The sequence below is a fragment of the Bombina bombina genome, chromosome 11 (assembly GCF_027579735.1).
Source record: "Bombina bombina isolate aBomBom1 chromosome 11, aBomBom1.pri, whole genome shotgun sequence".
NCBI classification, from domain to species: domain Eukaryota; kingdom Metazoa; phylum Chordata; class Amphibia; order Anura; family Bombinatoridae; genus Bombina; species Bombina bombina.
Window position 1 is genome coordinate 189,586,517 of NC_069509.1, and position 17,366 is coordinate 189,603,882.

Here is a 17,366-nt window from a genome sequence, read left to right on the forward strand (position 1 = left end):
ATGGCAGGCTAGGAGTAATGCATAGCAGACTGAGGGTATATATACATATTCTCAAAATTTGGCTGCTAAAAAGATGTCTAGATAGTAGTGAATACAAAAATGCAATTTAAGTTAAACACATAGTAGGATCATATCAAAGGAGCCACAAAAATGAAACTACCATGGAGGCAATAACTATATATGATAACATGTTAACAATATAGTGATCTTATTCAATGCATACACACAATAGAAAAAGATATTTGTGTTAAACACATGGTAGGATCATAACAAAGGAGCCACATGTTAAATGAAACTACCATGAAGGCAATAACTATATATGATTACATGTTAACAATATAACAATCTTGTTCAGTGCATACAATTAAAGAGATTATAATCACGTTAAAAAAATAAAAATAAATTATTTTTGTTAAACACATAGTAGATTCATAACAAAGGAGCCACATGTTAAATTAAACTACCATGAAAACAATGACTATATATATATACATGTTAACAGTATATCGATCATTTTCAGTGTATACATAAAAGGAGATTATAAGCGCATAGTAAAAAAAGATATATGGGAGCCAAAATGTGTTAAGGTCCCAATACATATATTACATATTAAATAAAATCAGACTATATGAGGGGACATAGGTGTAAAATGTATATTGGTATGAAATATATATATTGAACGATCATAAGTTCATCTATGCCAGTAATTGATTATATCGAACTCTGAGTTGAAACCCCCAGGTAGCAGGCTACCGAGCTTGTGTATCCAATATATTTCTTGTCTTTGGAGTATTTGTGACTTATCACCACCACGACGTGGTGTGATAATTTGCTCGATAGCCTGCCACCTGAAGGTGTCAACTCTTCCCTCATGAACTTCAAGAAAATGCCTGGCTAATGCCGATACTGCTCTGTCTTGAGATACATAGGACAGATGTTCTCTAATACGTTTTCCAACTTTACGTGAGGTCTGACCAACATACTGTCTAACGCATTGTGTGCGCTCAATTAGATAAACGACATATTTACTGCCGCATTTGATACAGCCTCTTGTTTCAAATTTTTCCTGTGTGGTAGCTGAAATGAATGTTTTTGACACTTGAATATCGTCACATGATGCACAACATCTTTTGCCACATCTGTAGGTACCCTTGACAGTAAGCCAAGAACTGCCACTTTCTGATTTGGACAACAAGCTTGGTGAAAGCATGTTGCCTAATGAAAGATTGCGTTTGTATACAAAGTTACAACCATCCTCTAAAGTCTTACGTAAGACTGTGTCTCCATGTAGGATTGGAAGGTTTCTTTTAACTATTTGACAAACTTGATGATATTGGTTTGAATAGGCCTATTCAAACCAATATCATCAAGTTTGTCAAATAGTTAAAAGAAACCTTCCAATCCTACGAAATTTTAACAAAAATAATTTATTTTTATTTTTTTAACGTGATTATAATCTCTTTAATTGTATGCACTGAACAAGATTGTTATATTGTTAACATGTAATCATATATAGTTATTGCCTTCATGGTAGTTTCATTTAACATGTGGCTCCTTTGTTATGATCCTACTATGTGTTTAACAAAAATAATTTATTTTTATTTTTTTAACTTGATTATAATCTCTTTAATTGTATGCACTGTACAAGATTGTTATATTGTTAACATGTAATCATATATAGTTATTGCCTTCATGGTAGTTTCATTTAACATGTGGCTCCTTTGTTATGATCCTACCATGTGTTTAACACAAACATATTTTTCTATTGTGTGTATGCATTGAATAAGATCGCTATATTGTTAACATGTAATCATATATAGTTATTGCCTCCATGGTAGTTTCATTTTTGTGGCTCCTTTGATATGATCCTACTATGTGTTTAACTTAAATTGTATTTTTGTATTCACTACTATCTAGACATCTTTTTAGCAGCCAAATTTTGAGAATATGTATATATACCCTCAGGTTGCTATGCATTACTCCTAGCCTGCCATTCATTTGCTCACTTTATATTCATATTTATATATTTATTGAATCCATTGCTCAGCTTTAATTAATAAGAATATAGCTGTTCATAGTTGTTTAATACATATTTTTTCATTCATGGTTTATCTAGATCTGTTTCAAAGTTTATACATACATAGTTTAGTCAGCCATATGGTATTAAGGTTTAACTGTTTTTGCAACCATACTCATTGGCTACACTATTATTCTGGCTATATGTATGCATATGTAAATTTTTCTACACCTGCTTCTGTTTCTGGTGTTTTTAACCACTCCCAAAGGGAGGTACTCCTGTGCATAAAAAGGTGCTCAGGTGTGACTAATTGTACATCTAGGATTACGGATATCCACGCCGAAACCGGTCAGATGTGTTTTTGCAGGTTTTATGTATAAGTCTTACTGACTTGAATAAAGGCTACGTTTTATTATCCTTTTTTTCACTGGAACTTTTATTCATCATTTGGATCCCACCTTCTATGTGCTGGGTTCTTTTTTTTTCTTGTTTCATTACATAAGGAAATCAGGGATTCCTTCCTTTCCTAGCACTACAGGATTGTTTGGGAGCTCAGGATGCCTGACACGTCACTACTTGCTTGGGAGGCATTGGACTGTTAGTGAGGAGCCGCGCAGAGTGAGTATATGAATAATTATTGTGACTCCAGCAAATTATGAACTGCTTACACCGGACTACACCCACACAAGAGAAGAGGCACTGAAATCATACGGTAACGTTTAACACAGCAATTTCTCATGCATTCTTTTGAATTATTGACAACATTGTGTTTAAGGCTGTGAATTACCTGCAGACTGTGCTTTTTGCTGACGGCTGACTTTGGATACGTCATGCAGCAACTTTAGCTGATACAGCCTGGATATTTAAAGCGGTATACACGCAATCATATAAGTCACTGAAGTGTGGCTATTATCACTTTCATGCATGTTGTGTCTTCATTGTGACTTGCAATATCATCCTTACTTCAGAGTTTTACCGTATTAGGACCAGTGTGCCATTATTATTGTGTGGGACATAACGGTTTTATTTTATTTTGGCTTGGTAGTTGAAATCCTGAATGAACAGTGTTTATTTCTCATACACTCCCTGCCAGTTGCGCATGATAACAGCTCCCCCTAGTCTTTCTGTTTCACTCTGTGAACTGTTTTTTTCTTATTTTGTTGTCTGTGTGTATATATATATATATATATATATATATATATATATATATATATATATATATATAAATATGTGTGTGTGTGTATATATATATAAAGTGTCTGTGTGTGTGTATATATATATATATATATATATATATATATTATATATAAAGTGTCTGTGTGTGTATATATATATAAGTGTCTGTGTGTGTATGTGTGTATATATATATATATATATATATATATATATATATATATATATGTGTGTGTGTCTGTGTGTGTTTTATATATATATATATATATATATATATAAAAAGTGTCTGTGTGTGTGTGTATATATATATACAGGGAGTGCAGAATTATTAGGCAAGTTGTATTTTTGAGGATTAATTTTATTATTGAACAACAACCATGTTCTCAATGAACCCAAAAAACTCATTAATATCAAAGCTGAATAGTTTTGGAAGTAGTTTTTAGTTATAGCTATTTTAGGGGGATATCTGTGTGTGCAGGTGACTATTACTGTGCATAATTATTAGGCAACTTAACAAAAAACAAATCTATACCCATTTCAATTATTTATTTTTACCAGTGAAACCAATATAACATCTCAACATTCACAAATATACATTTCTGACATTCAAAAACAAAACAAAAACAAATCAGTGACCAATATAGCCACCTTTCTTTGCAAGGACACTCAAAAGCCTGCCATCCATGGATTCTGTCAGTGTTTTGATCTGTTCACCATCAACATTGCGTGCAGCAGCAACCACAGCCTCCCAGACACTGTTCAGAGAGGTGTACTGTTTTCCCTCCTTGTAAATCTCACATTTGATGATGGACAACAGGTTCTCAATGGGGTTCAGATCAGGTGAACAAGGAGGCCATGTCATTAGATTTTCTTCTTTTATACCCTTTCTTGTCAGCCACGCTGTGGAGTACTTGGACGCGTGTGATGGAGCATTGTCCTGCATGAAAATCATGTTTTTCTTGAAGGATGCAGACTTCTTCCTATACCACTGCTTGAAGAAGGTGTCTTCCAGAAACTGGCAGTAGGACTGGGAGTTAAGCTTGACTCCATCCTCAACCCGAAAAGGCCCCACAAGCTCATCTTTGATGATACCAGCCCAAACCAGTACTCCACCTCCACCTTGCTGGCGTCTGAGTCGGACTGGAGCTCTCTGCCCTTTACCAATCCAGCCACGGGCCCATCCATCTGGCCCATCAAGACTCACTCTCATTTCATCAGTCCATAAAACCTTAGAAAAATCAGTCTTGAGATATTTCTTGGCCCAGTCTTGACGTTTCAGCTTGTGTGTCTTGTTCAGTGGTGGTCGTCTTTCAGCCTTTCTTACCTTGGCCATGTCTCTGAGTATTGCACACCTTGTGCTTTTGGGCACTGCAGTGATGTTGCAGCTCTGAAATATGGCCAAACTGGTGGCAAGTGGCATCTTGGCAGCTGCACGCTTGACTTTTCTCAGTTCATGGGCAGTTATTTTGCGCCTTGGTTTTTCCACACGCTTCTTGCGACCCTGTTGACTATTTTGAATGAAACGCTTGATTGTTCGATGATCACGCTTCAGAAGCTTTGCAATTTTAAGAGTGCTGCATCCCTCTGCAAGAAATCTCACTATTTTTGACTTTTCTGAGCCTGTCAAGTCCTTCTTTTGACCCATTTTGCCAAAGGAAAGGAAGTTGCCTAATAATTATGCACACCTGATATAGGGTGTTGATATCATTAGACCACACCCCTTCTCATTACAGAGATGCACATCACCTAATATGCTTAATTGGTAGTAGGCTTTCGAGTCTATACAGCTTGGAGTAAGACAACATGCATAAAGAGGATGATGTGGTCAAAATACTCATTTGCCTAATAATTCTACACTCCCTGTATATATATATATATATATATATATATATATAAACACAGACACTGTATGTATGTATATATATACACACACACAGACACTTTTTATATATATATATATATATATATATATATATATATATATATATATATATATATATATATAAAAGTGTCTGTGTGTGTGTATATATATACATACATACATACATACATACATACATAAAGTGTCTGTGTGTATATGTTGGCTGAACATATTTTTTTCACTGTCTTTGCTACTGCTTAAACTATAGAAATTGGCTTTATGTGCTCTTGTTACTGGTCTGTACATTATATATTGGGAAATAAGTTTCTCACATGCAAGAATCTATTTTACCTATTAAGGACCAGAATACGAGTGGAGATCAAAATTGCGCTTTCACAAGCATGATATTTGTGCTCTACTCATAACACCAGCGCACGCAATAGTGTGCTGGTATTAGTGGTAAGGTTGTGTTCGCATTGCAGGGAAGCTTTGCGCTCATGAGACCACACTTTCATAGGCTCCAGTGGGAGCCTTGTTTTTATGCTGTGAGATATTGCAGAGAACCTAGTGCAGCGAAGGGGGTAAATCGGGCAGCAAATGTAAAATATATATCAATATAAATATATATATATATATATATATATATATATATATATATATACAGAGAGAGAGAGAATAATGAAGAGTGCACTCGCCAGGACTTTTCAGAAGTTTTATTCCAAATTTCATATTTGGAATAAAACTTCTGAAAAGTCCTGACAAGTGCACTCTTCATTATTCTCTATTTGCCTATCTGTTGCACCCTGGGCATTGAAATTAGATTTCTGGAGTGCTTGTCTACTTTGAACTACTGTGTGTGTATATATATATATAAGTGTCTGTGTGTGTGTGTATATATATATATATATATATATACACACACACATAATAAGGCATACATATATATGTATATACACATATAAACACATAAATATATATGTATATACACATATAAACACATAAATATATATGTATATACACATATAAGCACATAAATATATATGTATATACACATATAAGCACATAAATATATATGTATATACACATATAAGCACATAAATATATATATATATATATATATATATATATATATATATATATATATATGTATATACACATATAAGCACATAAATATATATGTATATACACATATAAGCACATAAATATATATGTATATACACATATAAGCACATAAATATATATGTATATACACATAGTGACACATAAATATATATGTATATACACATAGTAACACATAAATATATATGTATATACACATATAAGCACATAAATATATATATATATATATATATATGTATATACACATATAAGCACATAAATATATATGTATATACACATATAAGCACATAAATATATATGTATATACACATATAAGCACATAAATATATATGTATATACACATATAAGCACATAAATATATATGTATATACACATAGTAACACATAAATATATATGATTATATTCATATACTTACTGTATATATATTTACAGGAAACACACAGTTTCCATAGACCACAACGTAAAGGCACTTTTCAGTGTCTTTTTTTTTTTTTTCCTAACACCTCTCATCCCCTAACTATTACCACTAGAAACTGCCTTGTGCAGTTATTATTAAAGATACTACTATTTAAAGAAAAAAAGGCACCATACAATTTATTTTGGGGGCAATTGGGGGACATTTTTACAAGTTATCTGCTCGTGGTACCATTAACCAGCCACCTGTAATAGCTGGTTATTTATTATGTGTCCATAAATGGGCAAATTTGTCTGTTTACGGGCACGTGATAAATTAGTGCGCCACTTGTAATCTAGCCCTATATATTGGGAAATAAGTTTCTTTCATAAATAAACTATTTTACCTAATAAATCCCCAGGAATTTATTTACCAGAAAACCTCAAATATTAAATTCTAGGAATCTAGTGATTTTAGTAAATATTTATTTTAACACAGTAGCAAGTTAAGAAATATTCAATAGTGCCCCAAACTGAACAGCTGAATTGTAAAAGTCTTTGTACTTCGTTGCTGTTTATTTGACACCGCAGTATGCCACCCGGCAGAACAGAGAATCTGACTACATCTGCCTTCATTGTTTTCATAATCTGGCCTTTGCTAGCAGTAGTTAAATACAGTTAGCACAGCACAATAAAGATATTTATAACGTAGCTTTGTTTCCAGTTAGGATAACATGGGAATTTGTATGTATTTATTTTTATGTTTAGCAATATTTTTAAATAATGCTAAAAATGTAGCATTTTATATGCAACACTATAAGTAGTTACTCTTTGTTTTATATCCCTGATGCAGAAATTGCAGAACTAGGCCAGATGTTCATAAGGTGCAATTCTAAAAAGCCAGTTATTCCATCTGGTTATGATTTTGTGAACCTACAAAGAATTCTCCGGTTATCCAGAGACTTATTAGGAGTCTGTATCATTCCCAGCACTTAGAGCAAGATACTCCTAATCTAGTGTTATCAGTTGCAGACAAAAGCAAAGGATCCAATAGGCACTCATGCAATCCATCTCTGTCAACGACATTAAGGAAATTACCTGTCAGAAATATCATGGCCAAGATTCTTTGATTAAACACAAACTTACAAAATGCTCAAGGGTTCAATGAAAACAGCTACAAAACTGCTTTCAATTGAGTTTTCTGTACATTATTTTATGCCCACAAGCAATTGAAAAATGTACAGAATAATGTGATTTAGCAAGCGAGCGCTGGTAGCCATAGGACACAAATGGAGATTATATTTTTAAAAGATTATATGAGTTTTCTTTCTAATTGTGATGAACCAACCGCAATAGTTTCATCTTGATCCATAACCCGTATACATAAAGATACCTACATAGAGTATATCGCAGCAGAAATATGCTTTACTGCTGGAAAGTCTACAACAAAAAGATATTATGGGGGAAAAAGTTTTGTTGCTAGAATATATAATAGCATCTCTGCATTTTGTATCACTATTTGCATATTAAAGGCTAAATTACATGTGGCACGCTAACTGTAACCCACAAACAATATGGGGGATTCTGCGGCTCTTTGCATCTGACGGAAATAGCGTGCGTATTACAAGTTGAAAGCTCACTTGACCGCAATCAAATTTAATGCACATCAGGAGTGAACTTGTTAACTGTAACATGAGACAAAAAAGTTGCACAAAATTAGACTCATAATAAAATTGCATGATGAAAATTATTTTAATAAAATTGCAATAAAAAGTTATAAAAGGCTCAAAGATATGAGGTCTCAGGTATTAGAAAAAAAAATGATGCTGCAAAGGACTTTAACATAGAGATACATACTAGACATGTGCGTTTCATTTCGAATTTCCGAATTACATAGCCCGAAACTAACGTATAAATCCGAATTATTTCAGATTTATTTGTTACATTCGGATGGGCATGGACTAATCACAATTACACTAGTATTGTACAGTGTATTTGGTTATATTTCTCTGCTATGGGTTACACCTAAAATTACAGTACATAATACTAGTCTAATACACAGCACATCCCACCTAACACATACCGAACTTCCGAATTTATGAATCAAATCCAAACCGAATACATCCGAATACATCCAAATTTATTTGAATCCGAATTAATCTGAATGAATTCAAAACAAATGCATTCCAATGTATCTGAATTTGAATTGATCCGAAAACAAAATTCGAAAAAATCCAAATAGATCGGAAACTAACCGAAACAAATTTTTCCGCCGCACACAAGTCTAATACATACAATAAAATGTGCATTATACTGTAAGTAAAGAGCATTGGAATGTTAAATATGTACAGTAAATATACAGTAAAATGCATAAATACATATGTGTGTATATATATATATATATATATATAGTGTGTGTGTATGTGTGTGTGTATATATATATATATATATATATATATATGTATGTATATATATATATATATATATATATATATATATATTATCTAAAAAATCAAGTGCACAAAAGCATTTCTCATAGTGCAATACATTTTAATAAGGTTAAAAAATTTTTTTTTACAGAAGATAAATTTCCCATACAAATGGGTACTCACAAAAGAGCCCTCAATCAAATGAGGTAAGATGCAGGCACAACTGTACAAGTTAAAGGTGCAACTCCTATAGGTTAGTTGTAATCCAAGGTTCTTCTCCCTCGGGCTTGCAAGGTATACTGTTGTCACTGCTCAGTAGTTGCGATTAATATCGTTAGTACCCACTTAAATGGCCGAAAAAATAAATGCTTGAATACCTAGGCTTATCATAGTCACCACACATACATTAATGGTGTAGTGTGTCTCCAGTTTCTGCCTAATCGGTATATTTACCAGAAAGTTACACAAACAAATGTTTGCAAGAACCGCCAGATGCCCAGCATCGGCATGATGTGATGTAAGGTGGGCGTGGCCACGTGATATTTTATGATTATTACAGATAAGTTAATTATGTTATCACATTGACTTTTAAATAATTTTTTGATCATTGATTATATTATTTCATTATTTTGTGTGCGCGCAGCTATTACCAGTAAGAAACTCAGTCCCTAAACTGGCTTAATTATTGTATATTCTATATCTATATCTATATATATATATATATATAGAGAGAGAGAGATAGAGAGAGAGAGGTTGTTTAGGCTTGCGCTGTGTATTAATGCAAATAGTTATTTTGCTTTGTATAGAGTTCCTCCTGATGTATTTATAAGCGGCTTAGTCTGGTGATTCCACTATCATCAAAATGGAACAAAAAAGTATGGGTAGCACTTGAAGGTTCCAAACTGTAGCGCTCATAGAAAGGGAGAAATATAAAATGGAGAGCAATTTATGGTGCAGTATGACTATACTGATTTACAACATGGTGCAAAAAAAAATGAATGAAAATTGTTGCTCACCTTTTTTTAAATAACCTCAAAGCCTGTGAGGTATGTGGAGTGACTTTGAGGGAATTTTTTCTTTTTGGTGCTAGAGATGTTTATCTTTGTGACCACTTGGAGTAAGGTCTTTTTGAAATACGATACTTCTTTATTTCATGTTTCTTGTGAAAGTGCTTCTCCTCTGTGGAGTATGGTAACTTTTAAATTCCAGTGATGAATTTCATCTGTATAGTGCAGGTAGAAACCTTCCTTTTCAAGAGAGACAATAAAAGACTTCCCCTCTCATGGGTATGGCAGGTGCTTTTCAAACAGTAAATGAAAACAAATGTGAGAGGTTAATGCAAATTAAAATATCCTTTATTGGAGCACACAACAACCAGTGTCAGTGCTAATGCTTAAAAAGTCTCTGGATGGTATAGAGTTAAAGTTTATGCAGAGACTTGGGGTAATATACTCCCCAAACAGGCAGTGATGGATAATGCCTTGATTGTGCACAAAAGCTTTGAAGAATCCTCGTGTAATTCCCTTTTGATGAGAATAAAAGTTCAGTTTTTTGAAAATGATGTTAATATCAATTATACCTGTTTATGTTTTTTTAGAGGTGAGGTAGTTTTGATCCTCCACAGGTATTTCCTTCCTTCGGATGGCGTTGGATACACTTGTGTTCGACAAGTGATCTGAAGAGTTGCTGTCTTGCCTGACCGGAAGTGACGTCAGAATTGGGTGTGCCCTTACGCGTTTCGTGAAACTGTTTTCACTTTGTCAGAGGGTATGCCCACAGGATCCATTGTAGTGCTATGTATAGTCCTATTGTTATTTAGAGAAAATAATTGCTGCAATGATATTAGTTACAAATAACTTGCTTTGAGATTGGTATTGCCTTTGGTGTAATATTTCATATTTTAGAGCGAGTCAGACTAGTGAATTTTTCCTTTCTTTATGTGCAAAAAAGTGGAATAAAAAAAACACAGATACAAATTTTACCTATGTGTTTATCCTTAACTACATGTTAAATTATAATGATAATAAAACTAAATAACGCTTCTAATATGGAGCTGTAGACCAAGTTATTTAAAATTGGTTCATAACTCGGGCTTCTTATGTGTTTGAATGAGATACTTTTCCTCACTAAAGACACAATTCGTTACATATTCAGGATGTGATTATCTTTATTAACTTTCTGTAAAAAACATAAAACAAACTTTTATTTCTACTAGTTGTCTAATGTCACCTGTTTAAAATATAAACAGATAAATATGATGTGTAAAAAGCTTATTTTTAGCACTTATTGCTCCTTCTTTACCTATGTATTTATAGATGTCAACTTTTTCTTATTTTTCGTTTTTCTGGAGATTGGATTTTTATTGTTTGTTGTTGAAGTTTTACTTATTAGTTACAAGAAGTTTGTGTTATATAATTTATGGGTCACAAAAAAGCAGCAAGGTCTATGTCTTTGTTGAGACCTCTTGGTTGTAGTGATCCCAGGCGATGAATCCAATAGGTCTCCCTTTTCCTTAATTCAAGTAGTCTCTCTTTGCCCTTTGTTTCAGGTATTTGTTCAATAGCTTTGACGAATTGATCGCTATTTTTATTATGAAATTGCTCAAAATGCCTCCCTATGCCATATTTAGAGTCAGCTTCTTTTATATTATTAATGTGTTCTAAAGTCCGTCTTTTTAGACTTCTTTTCGTGCGCCCAATGTAAATTTTCTGACACGTGCATTCTAATAAGTACACAACGAATTCTGATTTACTGTTCAGAAAGTCTTCTCGTGGTACTTTCTCCTTGTCATTATTTATGATCCATTTATTTTCTTCTTTGGTTTTGTTTATATGACTATAACATATGCAGTTTTTTCTGCCGCATTTAAAGAACCCTTTTATTGGAGTTTTTACTTTGTTTTTTGTTCTTTTTAGTGTTGTTGGTGCAAGGATGTTTTTTATGCATTTGTTTTTTCTGTATATGACTTTGGGAGGTTCAGTTAGAATATGTTCTAGTATAGGGTCTTTTTTTTAAATTCCCCAATGTCTCTTTAGAATTGTATCAATCTGTTTGGCTCCACTGTTGTAGGTGGTAATGAATCTGGTGTTAGTGTCCTGTTTATTTTTTAGCTCACTACCCTTTTTGTTTAAAAGACTATTTCTATCTGTGCTTTTTACTATCTCATATGCTTCACTGACTGTGGTTTCTGAGCATTGTTTACTTTTTAATTTGGTTTTTAGAGAGACTGCTGCTTTTTCAGTCTTCCTCTTTGCTATAATTTCGCTTTATTCTCTGAAACTGCCCATAAGGTATATTGTTTATCCAGTTAGGATGGTGGCAACTGGCAGCATGAAGGTAGCCATTAGTGTCAGTCAGTTTAGTGTAGTCTTTGGTGTGGATCTCATTGTTTTCACAAAAGATAGTAACATCTAGAAAGTCAAGAGATTGATCTCCCCAGGCTTTAGTAAAAGAGAGATTCATATTATTTGAATTTAGGTGGTCAGTGAATATATTAAAATCTTTCACTCCCCCTTCCCATATAAGGATGTTGCCGTCAATTAATCTTTTCCAGAACTTAATTTTGCTTAAATGGGGGTTGTTATAAATACATACTCTTCTTCATATTTCCCCATATATAGGTTGGCGAAATTCGGGGCAAATTTCGTCCCCATTGCGGTCCCCCATTTTTGGAGAAATATTCTTTTATCAAAGGAGAAGTAGTTTTTACCCAATATGAATTGAATTGCGTTATCAATAAAATCAATTTGTGTTTTGTTCATTTCATTACTTTTTCCTAGAAAAAAACCAACACTATCAATTCCCTTTTCATGTGGGATTGCGGTGTAAAGTGAGGAGACATCCAAAGATGTAAAATGGTAATTTTCTTTCCAAATTTGATTATCAATTATAGATAATAAATGGGGAGTATCTCGTAGGTATCAAATTTGGAAAGAAAATTACCATTTTACATCTTTGGATGTCTCCTCACTTTACACCGCAATCCCACATGAAAAGGGAATTGATAGTGTTGGTTTTTTTCTAGGAAAAAGTAATGAAATGAACAAAACACAAATTGATTTTATTGATAACGCAATTCAATTCATATTGGGTAAAAACTACTTCTCCTTTGATAAAAGAATATTTCTCCAAAAATGGGGGACCGCAATGGGGACGAAATTTGCCCTGAATTTCGCCAACCTATATATGGGGAAATATGAAGAAGAGTATGTATTTAATAACAACCCCCATTTAAGCAAAATTAAGTTCTGGAAAAGATTAATTGACGGCAACATCCTTATATGGGAAGGGGGAGTGAAAGATTTTAATATATTCACTGACCACCTAAATTCAAATAATATGAATCTCTCTTTTACTAAAGCCTGGGGAGATCAATCTCTTGACTTTCTAGATGTTACTATCTTTTGTGAAAACAATGAGATCCACACCAAAGACTACACTAAACTGACTGACACTAATGGCTACCTTCATGCTGCCAGTTGCCACCATCCTAACTGGATAAACAATATACCTTATGGGCAGTTTCAGAGAATAAAGCGAAATTATAGCAAAGAGGAAGACTGAAAAAGCAGCAGTCTCTCTAAAAACCAAATTAAAAAGTAAACAATGCTCAGAAACCACAGTCAGTGAAGCATATGAGATAGTAAAAAGCACAGATAGAAATAGTCTTTTAAACAAAAAGGGTAGTGAGCTAAAAAATAAACAGGACACTAACACCAGATTCATTACCACCTACAACAGTGGAGCCAAACAGATTGATACAATTCTAAAGAGACATTGGGGAATTTAAAAAAAAGACCCTATACTAGAACATATTCTAACTGAACCTCCCAAAGTCATATACAGAAAAAACAAATGCATAAAAAACATCCTTGCACCAACAACACTAAAAAGAACAAAAAACAAAGTAAAAACTCCAATAAAAGGGTTCTTTAAATGCGGCAGAAAAAACTGCATATGTTATAGTCATATAAACAAAACCAAAGAAGAAAATAAATGGATCATAAATAATGACAAGGAGAAAGTACCACGAGAAGAATTTCTGAACAGTAAATCAGAATTCGTTGTGTACTTATTAGAATGCACGTGTCAGAAAATTTACATTGGGCGCACGAAAAGAAGTCTAAAAAGACGGACTTTAGAACACATTAATAATATAAAAGAAGCTGACTCTGAATATGGCATAGGGAGGCATTTTGAGCAATTTCATAATAAAAATAGCGATCAATTCGTCATCAAAGCTATTGAACAAATACCTGAAACAAAGGGCAAAGAGAGACTACTTGAATTAAGGAAAAGGGAGACCTATTGGATTCATCGCCTGGGATCACTACAACCAAGAGGTCTCAACAAAGACATAGACCTTGCTGCTTTTTTGTGACCCATAAATTATATAACACAAACTTCTTGTAACTAATAAGTAAAACTTCAACAACAAACAATAAAAATCCTATCTCCAAAAAAACGAAAAATAAGAAAAGTTGACAACTATAAATACATAGGTAAAGAAGGAGCAATAAGCGCTAAAAATAAGCTTTTTACACATCATATTTACCTGTTTATATTTTAAACAGGTGACATTAGACAACTAGTAGAAATAAAAGTTTGTTTTATGTTTTTTACAGAAAGTTAATAAAGATAATCACATCCTGAATATGTAATGAATTGTGTCTTTAGTGAGGAAAAGTATCTCATTCAAACACGTAAGAAGCCCAAGTTATGAACCAATTTTAAATTAGACATGTGCGATTCGGTTCGGTCCGAATCGAAATTCGGACAAATTTTGTTGAATTCGGATCGATTCGAATTTCCGAATTGCGGCAGTGCCGAATCTACCGAATAAATCCGAATCAATTCGAATTTATTCGGATGGATTTGGGTGGCCATGTATTACACTAGTATTGTACAGTATACTAGTGTAATACACAGCACATCCCACTTAACAGTGCCGAAATTCCGAAAATCCGAATCGATTCGAACCAAAACGAACCAAATCTCACACGAATCCGAAGGAATCCGAATTAATCCGAAATGAATTCATTCTATTTCTTCCGAATCGATCCGAACCGAATTTTTCGCGGCTGCACATGTCTATTTTAAATAACTTGGTCTACAGCTCCATATTAGAAGCGTTATTTAGTTTTATTATCATTATAATTTAACATGCAGGTAGGGATAAACACATAGGTAAAATTCGTATCTGTGTTTTGAGTAAGGAAGTTTTTTTTATTCCACTTTTTTGCACATAAAGAAAGGAAAAATTCACTAGTCTGACTCGCTCTAAAATATGAAATATTACATCAAAGGCAATACCAATCTCAAAGCAAGTTATTTGTAACTAATATCATTGCAGCAATTATTTTCTCTAAATAACAATAGGACTATACATAGCACTACAATGGATCCTGTGGGCATACCCTCTGACGAAGTGAAAACAGTTTCATGAAATGCGTAAGGGCACACCCACTTGTGATGTCACTTCCGGTCCGGCGAGACCGCAACTCTTCAGATCACTTGTCAAACACAAGTGTATCCAACGCCATCCGAAGGAAGGAAATACCTGTGGAGGATAAAACTACCTCACCTCTTCAAAAACATAAACAGGTATCTTCCACAATTGATATTAACATCATTTTCAAAAAACTGAAATTTTATTCTCATCAAATGGGAATTACACGAGGATTCTTCAAAGCTTTTGTGCACAATCAAGGCATTATCCATCACTGCCTGTTTGGGGAGTATATTATCCCAAGTCTCTGCATAAACTTTAACTCTATTCTATCCGGAGACTTTTTAAGCATTAGCACTGACACCGATTGTTGTGTGCTCCAATAAAGGATATTTTAATTTGCATTAACCTCTGGCATTTGTTTTCATTTACTGTTTGAAAAGCACCTGCCATACCCATGAGAGGGAAAGTCTTTTATTGTCTCTCTTGAAAAGGAAGGTTTCTACCTGCACTATACAGATGAAATTCATCACTGGAATTTAAAAGTTACCATACTCCACAGAGGAGAAGCACTTTCACAAGACACATGAAATAAAGAAGTATTGTATTTCAAAATGACCTTACTCCAAGTGGTCATGAAGATAAACATCTCTAGCACCAAAAAGAAAAAATTCCATCAAAGTCACTCCACATACCTCACAGGCTTTGAGGTTATTTAAAAAAAGGTGAGCAACAATTTTCATTCTTTTTTTTTTTTTGCACCATGTTGTAAATCAGTATAGCCATACTGCACCATAAATTGCTCTCCATTTTATATTTCTCCCTTTCTACGAGCGCTACAGTTTGGAACCTCCAAGTTCTATATATATATATAATATGTACTTTGCAGTCAAAGCCTAAAAAGGTAAAAAATCATGTTTGTTTACTATTAATTAATAGTGTGTTTAACTTTGTATGTAATTTAAATTGTTTCAATTTCAATTTAATTCACATAATAGAAAATGTTTTATGTATTTTAAATAGATATTTCTATTTATAATCATATAGATACTGTATATAGGTATGATATACATTTTATTAAAAACGCATCAGAAATATATAGAAATATTTATTTAAGAATAAATAGAACATTGTATTCCATGTGAAGAACATTGGAATGTGAAATGTAGCTATGGAAACAAAAAGGGACAGCGCAACTCGACTCAAGGTAGTATTTATTACAATCCCAATAGGACACACAGATAAAAACACACTTACTAGAAGTAAGGCAATCAAAAGCCCTCAAAATAGTCTCATAAAAGTTCCAGATAAAACTCTGGGCACTCCTGGTTCAAGGTTAGCGTCTTACAGCAGGCTGTTGCTTCCGGCGTCTGTTCAAACGGCCCGGGCTTTCGGCAACTGCAAACTGGAAACGCCAAAGGAACTCCACCTGACGTCACTATCTTTCACCAATGGAAGCCCAACAGGATCAAAAAGACTCAACGCGTTTCGCCAGTTGCACACACCGGCTTTCTCAAGAGTGAACTTTGTATGTAATTTAAATTGTTTCAATTTCAATTTAATTCACATAATAGAAAATGTTTTATGTATTTTAAATAGATATTCCTATTTAGAATCATATAGATACTGTATATAGGTATGATATATATTTTATTAAAAACGCATCAGAAATATATAGAAATATTTATTTAAGAATAAATAGAAAATTGTATTCCATGTGAAGAACATTGGAATGGGAAATATTCACGTTAGGTTAATAACAAATAAAAGTGGTCGGGTTAACGCACAAGTATGGGCAATTTTAACACTTTATTGGAGAAGTTAATGCGGTCACAACATTTTGTTAGTGCACATCGTGTTTTTGTTTGTGAGCAAACTTTTGATTTTCAATTTGTAATAAAGGCGCAAACCAACTGGCGCATAAAG